This window comes from Salmo salar, chromosome 22, assembly GCF_965601325.2.
Source record: "Salmo salar chromosome 22, fSalSal1, whole genome shotgun sequence".
NCBI lineage: Eukaryota > Metazoa > Chordata > Actinopteri > Salmoniformes > Salmonidae > Salmo > Salmo salar.
The window spans coordinates 39,456,197-39,470,066 of record NC_138312.1 but is presented as its reverse complement, the minus strand read 5'-3'; positions in this window follow the sequence as shown (position 1 = coordinate 39,470,066).

Here is a 13,870-nt window from a genome sequence, read left to right as displayed (position 1 = left end):
TTCACAACCCTTGACTTTTTCTACATTCTGTTGCGTTAAAGTGGGATTAAATGGATGGGGGTTTTTTGTCAACGATCTACACAATTCTAACATTTGTAAAAAAGTCATATACAGTATCTTGATTAAATAAGTATTGAATATGTTAGAATCACCTTTGGCAGCGATTACAGCTGTGAGTCTTTCTGGGTACGTCTCTAAGAGCTTTCCACACCTGGATTGTGCAAAATCTTCCCATTTTTTAAATTTTATTTAACCTGGTAAGCGAGTTGAGAACAAGTTCTCATTTACAACTGCGACCTGGCCAAGATAAAGCAAAGCAGTGCGACACAACAACACAGAGTTACACATGGAATAAACAAGCCTACTGTCAATAACACAATCAGAAAAAAAAAGAAACTGCAAATGGCGTGAGGGAATAAATAGGCCATAGTAGCGAAGTAATTACAATTTAGCATTAACACTGGAGTGATAGATGTGCAGATGATGATGTGCAAGTAGAAATACTAGTGTGCAAATGAGCAGAAAAGTAAATAAAAACAGTATGGGGATGAGGTAGGTAGATTGGGTGGGCTATGTACAGCTGCAGCGATCGGTTACCTGCTCAGATAGCTGATGTTTAAAGTTAGAGAGGGAGATATGTCTCCAGCTTCAGCGATATTTGCAATTCGTTCCAGTCATTGGCAGCAGAGAACTGGAAGGAAAAGTGGCCATAGGAGGTGTTGGCTTTGGGGATGACCAGTGAGATATACCTGCTGGAGTGCGTGCTATGGGTGGGTGTTGTTATCGTGACCAGTGAGCTGAGATAAGGCGGAGCTTTACCTAGCATAGACTTAAACATAACACTTTGTATTCAGGACAAAAAGTGAATTGCTGTTTCACATTTTTTGTAGTGTTACTTTAGTGCCTTGATGCAAACAGGATGCATGTTTTGGAATATTTTTATTCTGTACAAGCTTCCTTCTTTTCACACTATCAATTAGGTTAGTATTGCGGAGTAACTACAATGTTGATCCATCCACAGTTTTCTCCTATCACAACCATTAAACTCATGAATTATTTTAAAGTCACCATTGACCTCATGGTGAATTCCCTGAGCAGTTTTCTTCCTCTTCGGCAACTGAGTTCAGAAGGACGCCTGTATCTTTTGTAGTGACTGGGTGTATTGATACACCATCCAAAGTGTAATTAATAACTTCACTATGCTCAAAGGGGTATTCAATGTCTGCCTTATTTTTTTACTCATCTACCAATGGGTGCCCTTCTTTGCGAGGTATGTTAAACACTATTATTCCACACAGAGTTCGTCCATGCAACTTATGTGACTTGTTAAGCAAATTCTTACACCTGAACTTATTGAGGCATACCATAACAAAGGGGTTGAATACTTATTGACTCAAGACATTTCAGCTTTTCATTTTTTGTTAATTTGTAAAAAATATAAAAATAAAAAAAACATAATTCCACTTTGACATTATGGGGTGTGTGTAGGCCAGTGACCAGAAATCTTTATGAATGCACTGTATATAAACTCAGCAAAAAAAGAAATGTCCCTTTTTCAGGACCCTGTTTTTCAAAGATAATTCGTAAAAATCCTCATTGTAAAGGGTTTAAACACTGCTTGTTCAATGAACCATAAACAATTAATGAACATGCACCCGTGGAACAGTCGTTAAGACACTAACAGCTTACAGACAGAAGGCAATTCAGGTCACAGTTATGAAAACTTAGGACACTAAAAGAGGCCTTTCTACTGACTCTGAAAAACACCAAAAGACAAATGCCCAGGGTCCCTGCTCATCTGCGTGAATGTGCCTTAGGCATGCTGCAAGGAGGCATGAGGACTGCAGATGTGGCCAGGGCAATAAATTGCAATGTCCGCACTGTGAGACGCCTAAGAGCGCTACAGGGAGACAGGACGGACAGCTGATCGTCCTCGCAGTGGCAGACCACGTGTAACAACACCTGCACAGGATCGGCACATGCAAACATCACACCTGCGGGACAGGTACAGGATGGCAACAACAACAGCCCGAGTTACACCAAGAACGCACAATCCTTGCATCCTTGCTCAGACTGTCCGCAATAGGCTAAAAGAGGCTGGACTGAGGGCTTGTAGGCCTGTTGTAAGGCAGGTCCACACCAGACATTACCGGCAACAACGTCGCCTATGGGCACAAACCCACCGTCGCTGGACCAGACAGGACTGGCAAAAAGTGCTCTTCACCGACGAGTCGCGGTTTTGTCTCACCAGGGGTGATGGTTGGATTCGCGTTTATCGTCGAAGGAATGAGCGTTACACTGAGGCTTGTACTCTGTAGCAGGGTCGATTTGGAGGTGGAGGGTCCGTCATGGTCTGAGGCGGTGTGTCACAGCATCATCGGACTGAGCCTGTTGTCATTGCAGGCAATCTCAACACTGTGCGTTACAGGGAAGACATCCTCCTCCCTCATGTGGTACCCTTCCTGCAGGCTCATCCTGACATGACCCTCCAGCATGACAATGCCACCAGCCATACTGCTCGTTCTGTGCGTGATTTCCTGCAAGACAGGAATGTCAGTGTTCTGCCATGGCCAGCAAAGAGCCCGGATCTCAATCCCATTGAGCACGTCTGGGACCTGTTGGATCGAAGGGTGAGGGCTTGGGCCATTCACCCCAGAAATGTCCAGGACCTTGCAGGTGACTTGGTGGAAGTGTGGGGTAACATCTCACAGCAAGAACTGGCAAATCTGGTGCAGTCCACGAGGAGGAGATGCACTGCAGTACTTAATTCAGCTGGTGGCCACACCAGATACTGACTGTTACTTTTGATTTTGACCCCCCCCCCCCCCTTTGTTCAGGGACACATTATTCCATTTCTGTTAGTCACATGTCTGTGGAACTTGTTCCGTTTAACTCACAGTTGTTGAATGTTATGTTCATACAAATATGTACACATGTTAAGTTTACTGAAAATAAACGCAGTTGACAGTGAGAGGACGTTTCTTTTTTTGCTGAGTTTACTTTATTTTTCATCATTCTATGAATTCAACAGTGCTGTTACGGTATTTTCACCAATGTATTACACTAGATTTATTTTATTACACCATCCAAAAACTGGAGGTGTGAGATATTGGAAACTGTTTTACAGATCTCAAACTTAGAAAGTTCTACTGCTCGCGCAATAGTTTGATTTACATTTACTTAATTTAGCAGAAACTCTTATCCAGACCGATTTACAGGAGCAATTAGGGATACATCGACAGATTTTTCACCTTGTCTGCTCAGGGATTTGAACCAGTGTTGTGCCGAAAATCTCCCCCCTGACAGAATTCCCCCCCCCCCTTTGCGTGAACGCGCACGCACTCAATTCTTCATTGCAGCAACTTGCTTGCTAGTTGAGATTTCTGATCACGTTAGGTTGAGTTTCATTTTATTTTTTATGTCATTTTGATCGCGGGTGAGGCACTAGTAATGTCTGCAGTTTTCGGTTTGGCTATTTGTTTCAAGTGTGTTAGTCTATAAATAAATCTCTTTGCCAAAATTCGTCATCTCTCCCATGTCTTTTTCGACTAGTAGTTGTTCTGAAATGTTTATTGCTTGCCTACATTTTACTCCTTCTATGTTTAATATAACACGCATACATTAATGATTAATTTTGGTTGCCTATCCTGACGTTAAGTTTGTTCTATAGAATGTATTTGACTCTTATATGTGCCACAAAAAGTATTTGACTCTAGCCACAAAATTAAGGACATTTAGAAGGGGGGGAGGATTTCAGCAAGGCTATTTTCTTGCCTGCCGAAATCTATCTTGGCACTGCAAGGCCTGGTAACCTTCAGAATCATTTTTGGTGACCCATCATGCCCTCTGATGTGTGCCACAGGAAGTATTAGACTCTAGTCACAAAAGGAAGTGGTTATTTCAGCAATAATAGTTTTCAGAGCCCTCTACTGTTCTCTCTACCCATCCCTCAATCCCCCATCCCATCCTGCTTTTCCCTCTTATGGCTTTTCCTTTTAGTTTAGTTTATTAATTTGACCATTTTAAAAAACATGCACACATAAAACTTGAAAAAGCCATACATGCACGAGTAAAATCATTAAGGATAACACACAATAAAGTCTGGGACTTACTTCCATTGTGGTCCTCTTGAGACAAGATGGCTAGACAAGATCGAACACAGTATGGCAGTGAAATAATAAAACAAAAACAGAGAAGAGGAACATCTATCTCATCTTTGCAGTTACATCATAGGGCTTATTCATATGGGCACAGAAGACATCAAACATACTTTTACTTTATTTTTAAAGCTGCCCAGAGAGGACATTCTTTTTATGGGCAGAAGCAACTCATTCCATTCTGAGGCTCCCGTATACAAGAAAGTACCATTCCCAGCATTATTCCTGAACCTGTATAAGCACACATCAGCAACACCTGATCTGGTGCTGTGATTTTGTGCATACCTAACACAAGGTAAGTACCTAACACGGCGGTCCCATGTGGCTCAGTTGGTAGAGCATGGTGTTTGCAATGCCAGGGTTGTGGGTTCGATTCCCACGGGGGACCAGTACAGAAAAAAAAAAATGTATGAAATGAAATGTATGCATTCAGTACTGTAAGTCGCTCTGGATAAGAGCGTCTGCTAAATGACTAAAATGTAAATAATCACTTAGATATCTGGGCGCAGGACCATAAATACTCCTGTAAACCAAAACTAGTCTAATCTGGGACACCCTAACCTCAATAGGTAGCCAGTTTAGTTCCTGAAAGCAGCTCCTGTGTATGTGGACTCAACTTCAATACTACCCCGATCAGCTTATTCTGGGCTATCTGGAGCTTCCCTTAATAAGTTTAGATAAGCCCCCAAACCAGGAAGTACTAGTGTAGTCAAAATGCATTGAATGAGGGCAGTAGCTAGCACTTTCATGGAGTCCTAATCAAGCAGCTTGGACTTTCTAGCCAAAAACGTAGTCTTTGCATTAACCTTCCCTAGCACTTTATTGGCCATGCTCACACCTCCCAAGCTTCCATCAAGGACACCCCAGGTAGCTAAGAGGTTTTAGTAGTCAGCACCTCGCCCCCTAATTCCACTCTGATTTCAGAGGACCTACTCAATTTAGGTCTGAATCCAAAAATAATTGCCTCAGTTTTCCCTGAGTGCAAAGATAGCTTATTATCTCCAAGCCATTTGCTAATGTTAGTAAGCTCTGTGCTAAGTATGCTCTCCAACATAGTTTTACTTTTGTGAGACACCAGAAGTGTAGAGTCATCCGCATAATGAAAAAGACTGCAAGAACAAGCATATTTCTTATCGTTAATATACAATAAAAACAGCAGAGGCCCAAGCACGCTCCCATGCGGAACGCCACAAGTCACTGGTTTTGCCTGAGACAGAGAACCATTAACCTCTACTACTTGCTCCCTTCCTGATAAATAGGACTTTACCCAGCCTAGAGGAATACTGCTTAACCCCAGTGCCTCCAGTTTGGAGATTAGGAGACAGTGGTTAACTGTATCAAAGGCCTTCTGTAGGTCAAGCAGTACCATTCCACATAGATTCCCTCATCAATATCTTTCCTGATGAAGTCAGTCAAGTAAAGTAGACATGAATCAGTGGAGTATGTTTTTCTAAAACCCGACTGAAAACCATACATTTAGACCTTGTTTGTTAACATATTCATACATTTGCTTATGTACAACTCTCTCCAGGATCTTTGATGTTATACAGAGGATAGATACAGGCCTATAATTCCCAGGGTCAGACTTTATCTCCTTCTTATACAGAGGTATAACTTTAGCTTGTTTCATGTCCCTGGGAAAGGTGCCTTGTTCAAGAGAGAGATTAACGATATGCATAATACACGGGCCAATTTGCTCAGCAGAATCTATTAGAAACCTTGCAGGAATATTATCCAGGCCTGTGGCTTTGGAGCATTTAAGCTCTGACAACATACTGACTATTTTGGCTGTTGCTACCTTTGCAAAATAAAAAGATTTTGGCTGGACCCCTAACTCTACATAATACTTCTTGACTTGGTTGCTTCCATACAAACCATAACTGGTGGGCAGCTTGCTAACCAGCTTACAGGCAACAGAAGTAAAAAAAAGAGTTGAATTCATTGGCAACCTCTGCTATTTCATATACCATCTCCCCCCTGATGTTCAGTCCAATACTGTTTAGTTTGTTTTTGGTAGTACTACTACAGCCTAGTTCCGTAAATGATTTCCAAAGCTTGTTAGGGTCATTTTTGTTCTCAATTATTTTCTCAGAAAAGTAACCCCTCTTAGCTTCATCCATCCTGTTCTGTGCTTCATTTCTGTGACATTTATATAGGATAAAATCAGGCTGCTCTTGAGAGTTCTTACATTTTTTAAAGGCCTCGTTCCTTGTTTGGATAGATTCTCGAATCTCATGATTAAACCAAGGGCTAGATCTCTGCTTTACCCTGACCAGTCTAATGGGAGCCATCACATTCACCACATCAAGGAATCTACATTTAAAGGCTTCCCAGGCACTGTGTACCTCTACACTATCTAGCACAGGTGACCAGTCAATTTGATCAACTTCCTCCCTAAACTTTTCAACACAGTATTGTTCGAGTCCTCTGATTCTAACGGTTTTGTGACACTTAAATATATCTTTAAAAATCCTCCTTGTGCAAAATGTAATAAAATGATAACTGATTCCATATACTATTACTCCACTCTTCGATATTTTAGATTTATCAGACACCAATATTAAGTCAATCATACTTTGTACTATCCTGGTGGGATGTTTTATCATTTGGGTCAGAGCAAGTGATCGACAAAAGTGCATAAATACATTGTGGATTGGGCTATTCTTTTTCAGACATCAGTATTGAAATCCCCTAACAAAATTATTTCCTTCAACAATTGAATTATTGCTGTTTGACAACATAATTTTAAGACCTTCATAGAATGCATTCTGTTGGGCAGACTAACACACACCCAACCAAATCGGCTTGGTTTTGGGAAGGCAGATATCCAGCCAGACAATCTCGAGATCAGCGCTTAAATCCAATGTGATGTTAAAAGCAATGTCTGATCTTACAAACGCACATATCCCCCCACCGTTCCGATCCTTCCTGACAACAGAGTAATTACCTATCTCAATTTCTGAGTCACAAACAGATGAATCCAACCATGTCTCAGTAAAACATAAGACACTCACCTCTGATTTGCAAACCAACAGGCGTATCTCATCGATCTTAGGTAGTAGGCTTCGGACGTTTAAGTACACAAAAGGTAAGCCCTTCTTCCCAAAGGCCTCATTGAATTCCCGATCCACTTGTAACTCGCCTCTCACTGCACTGCCTCCGGTGGCCTCTCTGTCGCCATGGAGCACCCGTCCCCAGGTGCTACTCCATCGTCCTCACCACCGCCTCTGGTGGCCTCCGCTCCGCTGTGGACCCCCCTTCCTCCAGTGCACTCTCCAACCTCGATAAGTCCTCTGGTCCCACTCCACCTTCAATGCTCACACACAGCAACGGTAAACTTCATTGACCCCATGTTCAAAGCAAGGATCGCTGCATTTTAGATGAATCCACTGCGCGCATTCCAAACATACCAAAGCCTCTTTACTGTTACTCTTTATCCAACGTTCGCAAGAGGAGCATGGGTGTGTAACAGGTTCCGTCCCTCTCTTCGCCCCAACCCGGGCTCGAACCAGGGACCCTTGCACACATCAACAACTGACACCCACCGAAGCATCGTTACCCATCGCGCCACAAAAGTCACGGCTCTTGCAACGCAAGGGGAAACCCTACTTCAAGTCTCAGAGCGAGTGACATCACTGATTGAAACGCTATTAGCGCGCACCACCGCTAACTAACTAGCCATTTGACATCGGTGCATAGGCCGTTTGATGTGGTTCGTGATAAAGTGAGGTCCAGGGCATTGGTGGATAATCGAGGTAAAGACAGTCTCAAGTTGGATATTCGCGCTTTCAAACCACTTGAACCACAGAAATAAGTGTCATTATGTTGGAAAAATTGCGCACAACATTGCACGGGTCTTATTTTCACGATTTGGACATTCATTCGCTTTCCAAAGCTAATAAACACGTGGAAATGAGAGCAGCATTTTGTATTCCTAGTTGAATTTGTTAGGGAGCGTAAACAACGTACACAGTTTTTTTACATTCAAATTTCAATAGGTCTTTGGTCATGTGACCTACTTGACTCAAACAAGGTTCAGAATGTCCAGTGACTACCCTTCTATATTGCACACCCTTTGGTTTGTCTATTTTTCATCTCACACGTTTTTACATGATTTTTTTCAAACATTCCAATTTCAATAGCTCCTTGGTCATGTGACCTACTGACTTCAAACAAGGTGCAGAATGTCCACTAAGTAAGCCTACACATAGCCTCCAACACTATACTCAGCAAATTGGATGCAGTCTATCACAGTGCCATCTGTTTTGTCACCAAAGCCTCATATACTACCCACCACTGCGACCTGTATGCTCTCGTTGGTTGGCCCTCGCTTCATATTTGTCGCCAAACCCACTGGCTCCAGGTCATCTATAAGTCTTTGCTAGGTAAAGCCCCGCCTTATCTCAGCTCACTGGTCACCATAGCAGCATGCGCTCCAGCAGGTATATTTCACTGGTCACCCCCAAAGCCAATTCCTGCTTTGGCCACCTTTCCTTCCAGTTTTCTGCAGCCAATGACTGGAACGAATTGCAAAAATCACCGAAGATGGAGACTCATATCTCCCTCTCTAACTCTAAGCACCAGCTGTCAGAACAGCTCACAGATCACTGCACATAGCCCATTGGTAAATAGCCCATCCAACTACCTCATCCCCATACTGTTATTTATTTAAATATTTTGCTCCTTTGCACCCCAGTATCTCTACTTGCACATTCATCTTCTGCACATCATTCTAGTGTTTAATTGCTAAATTGTCATTATTTCGCCACTATGGCCTATTTATTGCCTTATCTCCCTTATCTTACCTCATTTGCACACACTGTATATAGATTTTTATAGAAGAAATAGCAGTTACTCTCCACCAAAACACTGGTATGTTCAATTTCTAATTTAATATACTTGTAGATAAAAAAGCATTTATATGGATCTTTCAAGGTTATCTTTGATCCAACTTCTGACTAGATGGCCACTAAAACACATGTATTTAAATAATTCTGTTACAAGAAACCTATACTATTCCCTTGTTCCCTGTTTGCTCAGAAAAATAAATGTTAAGATGTATAGACTACTTGACATTATGTTTTGCTAGATGACCTGAGCCAACTGTGCCACTTCTGTGGGGAGGTGGACAATAATGAGGAAAACACTAACTCGGTAATTGCTTGTTCACTTCTAAAAGGCACAATTTCATGAGTACGAATTTGTATAAGCTGTAATATTTCTAGAGGTAGTATCATCCTCTTTGTCTGATAATGAAATAATTGTAATTCAAGAAAATGTATTTAAAGTTTTAAATATATTAACATTTTTCATCATATTTCAGATTGGCTGTGACCGCTGCCCACGATGGTTCCACCAGTCCTGTATGAAAACCATCCCATCATTGGAGGATTATGTCTGCGCTGCCTGTCAGGACTAGGTTAGGCTTGAGTTCCAGGCGATGATATCACCTGGAAAACTTTCCATAAAAAGTGGACTAAATGTTCAGTCGAGCTGCTGCAGCTTTCCAATATTTGTTTGTTATTTATTGTCTTTTTATATCTTATAATGCAAAGATCAAAATGTGTATTTCTTATTTAATGTTTGTTAACAAACTTAACTTTCTGTGATGTTTTTGTGTTGTGTGATAATATCTGTGTATTATCATTATTTTCTTATACATTACAAAATGTATCTAAAAAAAAATGTTTATGTTTCTTTATACTCTAATTTTGCTTTCTGTGGCACACACTACTGGTCAACATGAGCTACCAAAATGATTCTGAAGTGTGCCAGGCCTTGCAGTCCCAAGATAGAAGGGGGAGGGGGGGGGGAATTTCATCAGGAAAAAAAAATTGCATTGCCAAAATTCCCCCCCTTCTAATTTCCTTAATTTTGAGGCTAAAGTCAAGAACTTTCTGTGGCACACATAAGAGTCAAATACATTCTATAGAACAAACTTCACGTCAGGATAGGCAACCAAAATGAATAATTAATGTATGTGTATTATATTAAACATAAATGTAGGCAAGCAATAAACATTTCAGAACTACTAGTCGAATAAGACATGGGCGAGATGACGAATTTTAGCAAAGAGATTTATTTATAGACTAATACACTTGAAACAAATAGTCAAACCGACAAAAAAATTAAATGAAAAGCAGTCGAACGTGATCAGAAATCTCAATTAGCAAGCAAGTCACAGTAATGAAGAATTGAGTGTGTGCGCATTCACGCGAAGGGGGGGTTGGGGTAGTGATGGGCATTCCGGCTCTTTTCAGTGAGCCGGCTCGTTCGGCTCAGCTCACCAAAAAGAGCCGACTCTTTGGCTCCAAAACGGCTCTTAAATATATGTTTTGTATTTTGTATCAAGTCAAACAGGTTGACTATGATTGGTGTTAAAACAATTCTAATGAAATTATTAAATGAAATCATACTCTACCTTAACCACAATGTATTTAAAAATGCATTGGTTTGTTATGAAAAATAATTCTATTAAACATGCGTTGCTGTGGGTCGCGGTGAAGGCCTACTTGACTGAGTGAATACATCTCCACGTGTGGAGGTGCTGGCTCCACCACTATCAATAGCAGGCCCGCTAGATTCTCGTAGCTCCGCTACAGTTAGCTTCACAGTTGGGTGCACAGTTCGCATTTGCCGGTGTAGGTTGTGCGTAGAACCGGCTTTATATGAGATTTTGGTTTTGGCAAATTCTACACTGTCCTCTAACATTGTCTACATTATTAAAATGCATCCAAATGCTACTGTGCTTCAGACTCATTTTCCAGCTGTTGTTTTCACAGCTGTCCTTCCTTGGCTGCTAAGTGAGTAAGTATGGCCCTCCCTCACGCATCTTTGGATCTTTGGTTGGCACTGCGTGTCTGATTGACAGGAACAACAGGTGAGACTGTTAGTCTGAGTAGACAGTCAGAATGAATGTGTGCGCTTGAGCATTTAGGCCTATATTATTATTATTTTTTTTTTTGTTCTTTGAATTAGTTAATTCTATTAATTTAAATCTTTTGATTATTCATATGTTAATTTTTGAGCCGACTCGTTCGAACGACCCATCACTAGGGGGGAGAATTCTGGCAGGGAGAAGCTTTTCGGCACAACACCGGCACTGCTATCATCTTCTTTTACCACTTCAACAAATCTTTCCCAAACTACTTTTCTGGCCCTCCATTCTCTTTATTTTCAACTCTCCATTTCGCAGCTTTTCTTTTATTGAATTAAACTCCGACATTGGATCAACATCAGGGGCGGAAATCCCGTGGGGGACGGGGGGGGGACACGACCCCCCCATCCTGGGAAAAATATGATTTGTCCCCCCCAATATATCACTGAAACATAACTATGTAATTTAAATAATATTAATAATACGCAATGAAAGCAATTGTGCTGATTATAGACACTTAATAGCGCGTTTTTAAGTTTCAAAAGATTGCGACCCCCCCGCCCTTTGCCTCACAATGGTTTGATCCACTGCCAGTTCCTTAGCTTGCTACGTAACTGCCGTGAGGTTCATCCAGTCAATCGCGCACACACACTAGCTGAATATGCAGAGCTAGCGCGCAAATATTAACTATTAAGCTAGCTAGTACCTATTCCATTTATGTGGCGTCGTCAAAGATGGAATCAGCATGCAGATGATGTAAGTTAGTGCTTCAAAGTCCCCGTGATAAGGTTAGCGATAAACTGAAGTCCAAACTGAACAGAACTACACTCTCTTCTACCATTGTCTTAAATATATTTAATGGTCTCGTTGAAAAAGCTAAATTGTCGCAAGGGAACTTTTATTTATTTTATTTCACCTTTATTTAACCCGGGTAGCAAAGATTATAGCAAACACCACTGAAACTGAATTGGTGCTCGCTAGCTTTGCAAATTCAGCTATTGTTGGAAGCCAGCCAATATGAAACAAACTATTAAAATTACAAAAGGTTGCAGCATATGTTGTGTAAATGGTGAACTCATACAGCTGTCAACTCTTGTCATTTTAATCCGTTTCAAATTTGCTAGCTACCTTTTAGATCGAAGCCCATATAGAATGATTGAAGATGATAGAAGCCCATCTCCTACTGTAAATAACTTACACACTGTGTGTGTAGCCAGCCAGCCAGGTAGAAAATAAAAGACGGACATCAGATTTTTTTTCAATACACCAAAACGCATAGTAAGAACCCTAGTAGCCTAATATCTCAAAGACTAGTTGATAAAATGTTCATAAGAAAGAAATGAAATTCTAATGGAAATGTTTCACAATGATGTCATTAGGCAGAGCAGGTAACAGATGGCACACAGACAGCAGAGTTGGGGACAGATATGCAGGGACAGACTGGCAGAGACAGGGAGTCTCAGGTAAGTTTGTTGAGTCTTTGTTTGGCAACATTATGAAAGGTTCTCAATTTTTTTGACTTGTAAAATAGGAACATAATTGGAAAATGCCATGGATACCCCCACTCTCAACTTAAACTGGTGACTGAACTAAGATTTGTTAAAGGCAATGGTATTGCTGTTGTGATTAGTTGTGTAGTTTTGGGTACCGGTAGTTAGGAGTACGGCAAACACCTTATTTCTTTGGTTCCTCAATATACATTTACCATATTACAATGTAGGCTATGTGTTACAGCACTACTTTTGGTGTCCCCCTCAGGAATTGCTCTTGAGAAAATGTAATGTAATTGTCCCCTCCAAAGTTGATATCAGATTTTCGCCCCTGATCAACATTAACGTTTTCTGCCCGTTCCCATATTTGGCGCGCATATAGTTAGGCCCTAAAGCTATTAGGCTTACACACTAATGCCAGATAGAATAAAATAATGAAAGAAAAAAATTCCATGTAGCCTATAGATATACATTGCACAAGAATGATAGGCCTAGGTATCGTTCTCTCTTTATTATGTATATAACTGCAGGTTATGAGTAAACCTACCCATCACAAGTACCTTTTATAGCCACCATCTTCATCAGTTGGGTTATAGGTGATAATGCTTATTGCTAATAGCACATCTGATAATATAGACCATGCACAGTCTATATGCATTAACAATATGTTAAAAATCATTACCAATGTCTGGACTGGAATTAGTCAAACTCACAGTTTAAAATGATAATCTTTCCCTAAAAGCATGATGGTCATGACTTTCTGAAATGAAAGGGGAGGTTAACTTGGCCCCAGACAATCGATCTGAGATCTACTTTAGTTTTTCATGGGATATTTTGTTGTTGTTGTTGCTTTAACCCCTGTAATTAGCACCTGTCTTCCATCTGTAAACAAATGCTATAACGTGGAGAGATGGCCATGTGGGAACACTAACCCTATAAAAATGTATTTTTTTTAGTATTTTTTTGTGCCTGTTTTGCATGTTATTTTGGCATTAATATGCGTCACATCAGTTTGCAAACAATGTAAAAAAAGAAACAATTTAGTTAATAAAGCCACATACAAACATGGTCTCTTATTTGCTTTTTTGAGTAAAGTAGCTCCAAAATGCAGGTGTTTCAGCCTAGCTCAGTGCTTTCTGTGGTGTTAGGGCAGCCAGCAGAAAAAAAAAGGACTGTAGGGGTTGGTAATGTTCTCTAGATGCGCTGTGATTGGCTCAGTGTTCTGTCACTCATGGGGTAACCATGTCACCACACAATCTACAGGGAGAGCTCGAAAATTCAAGCCCCTTGAGTGCTGCTATAGATTTACATTAGAGGTGCCCATCCAAGAAGTCTCGAGGGCATTG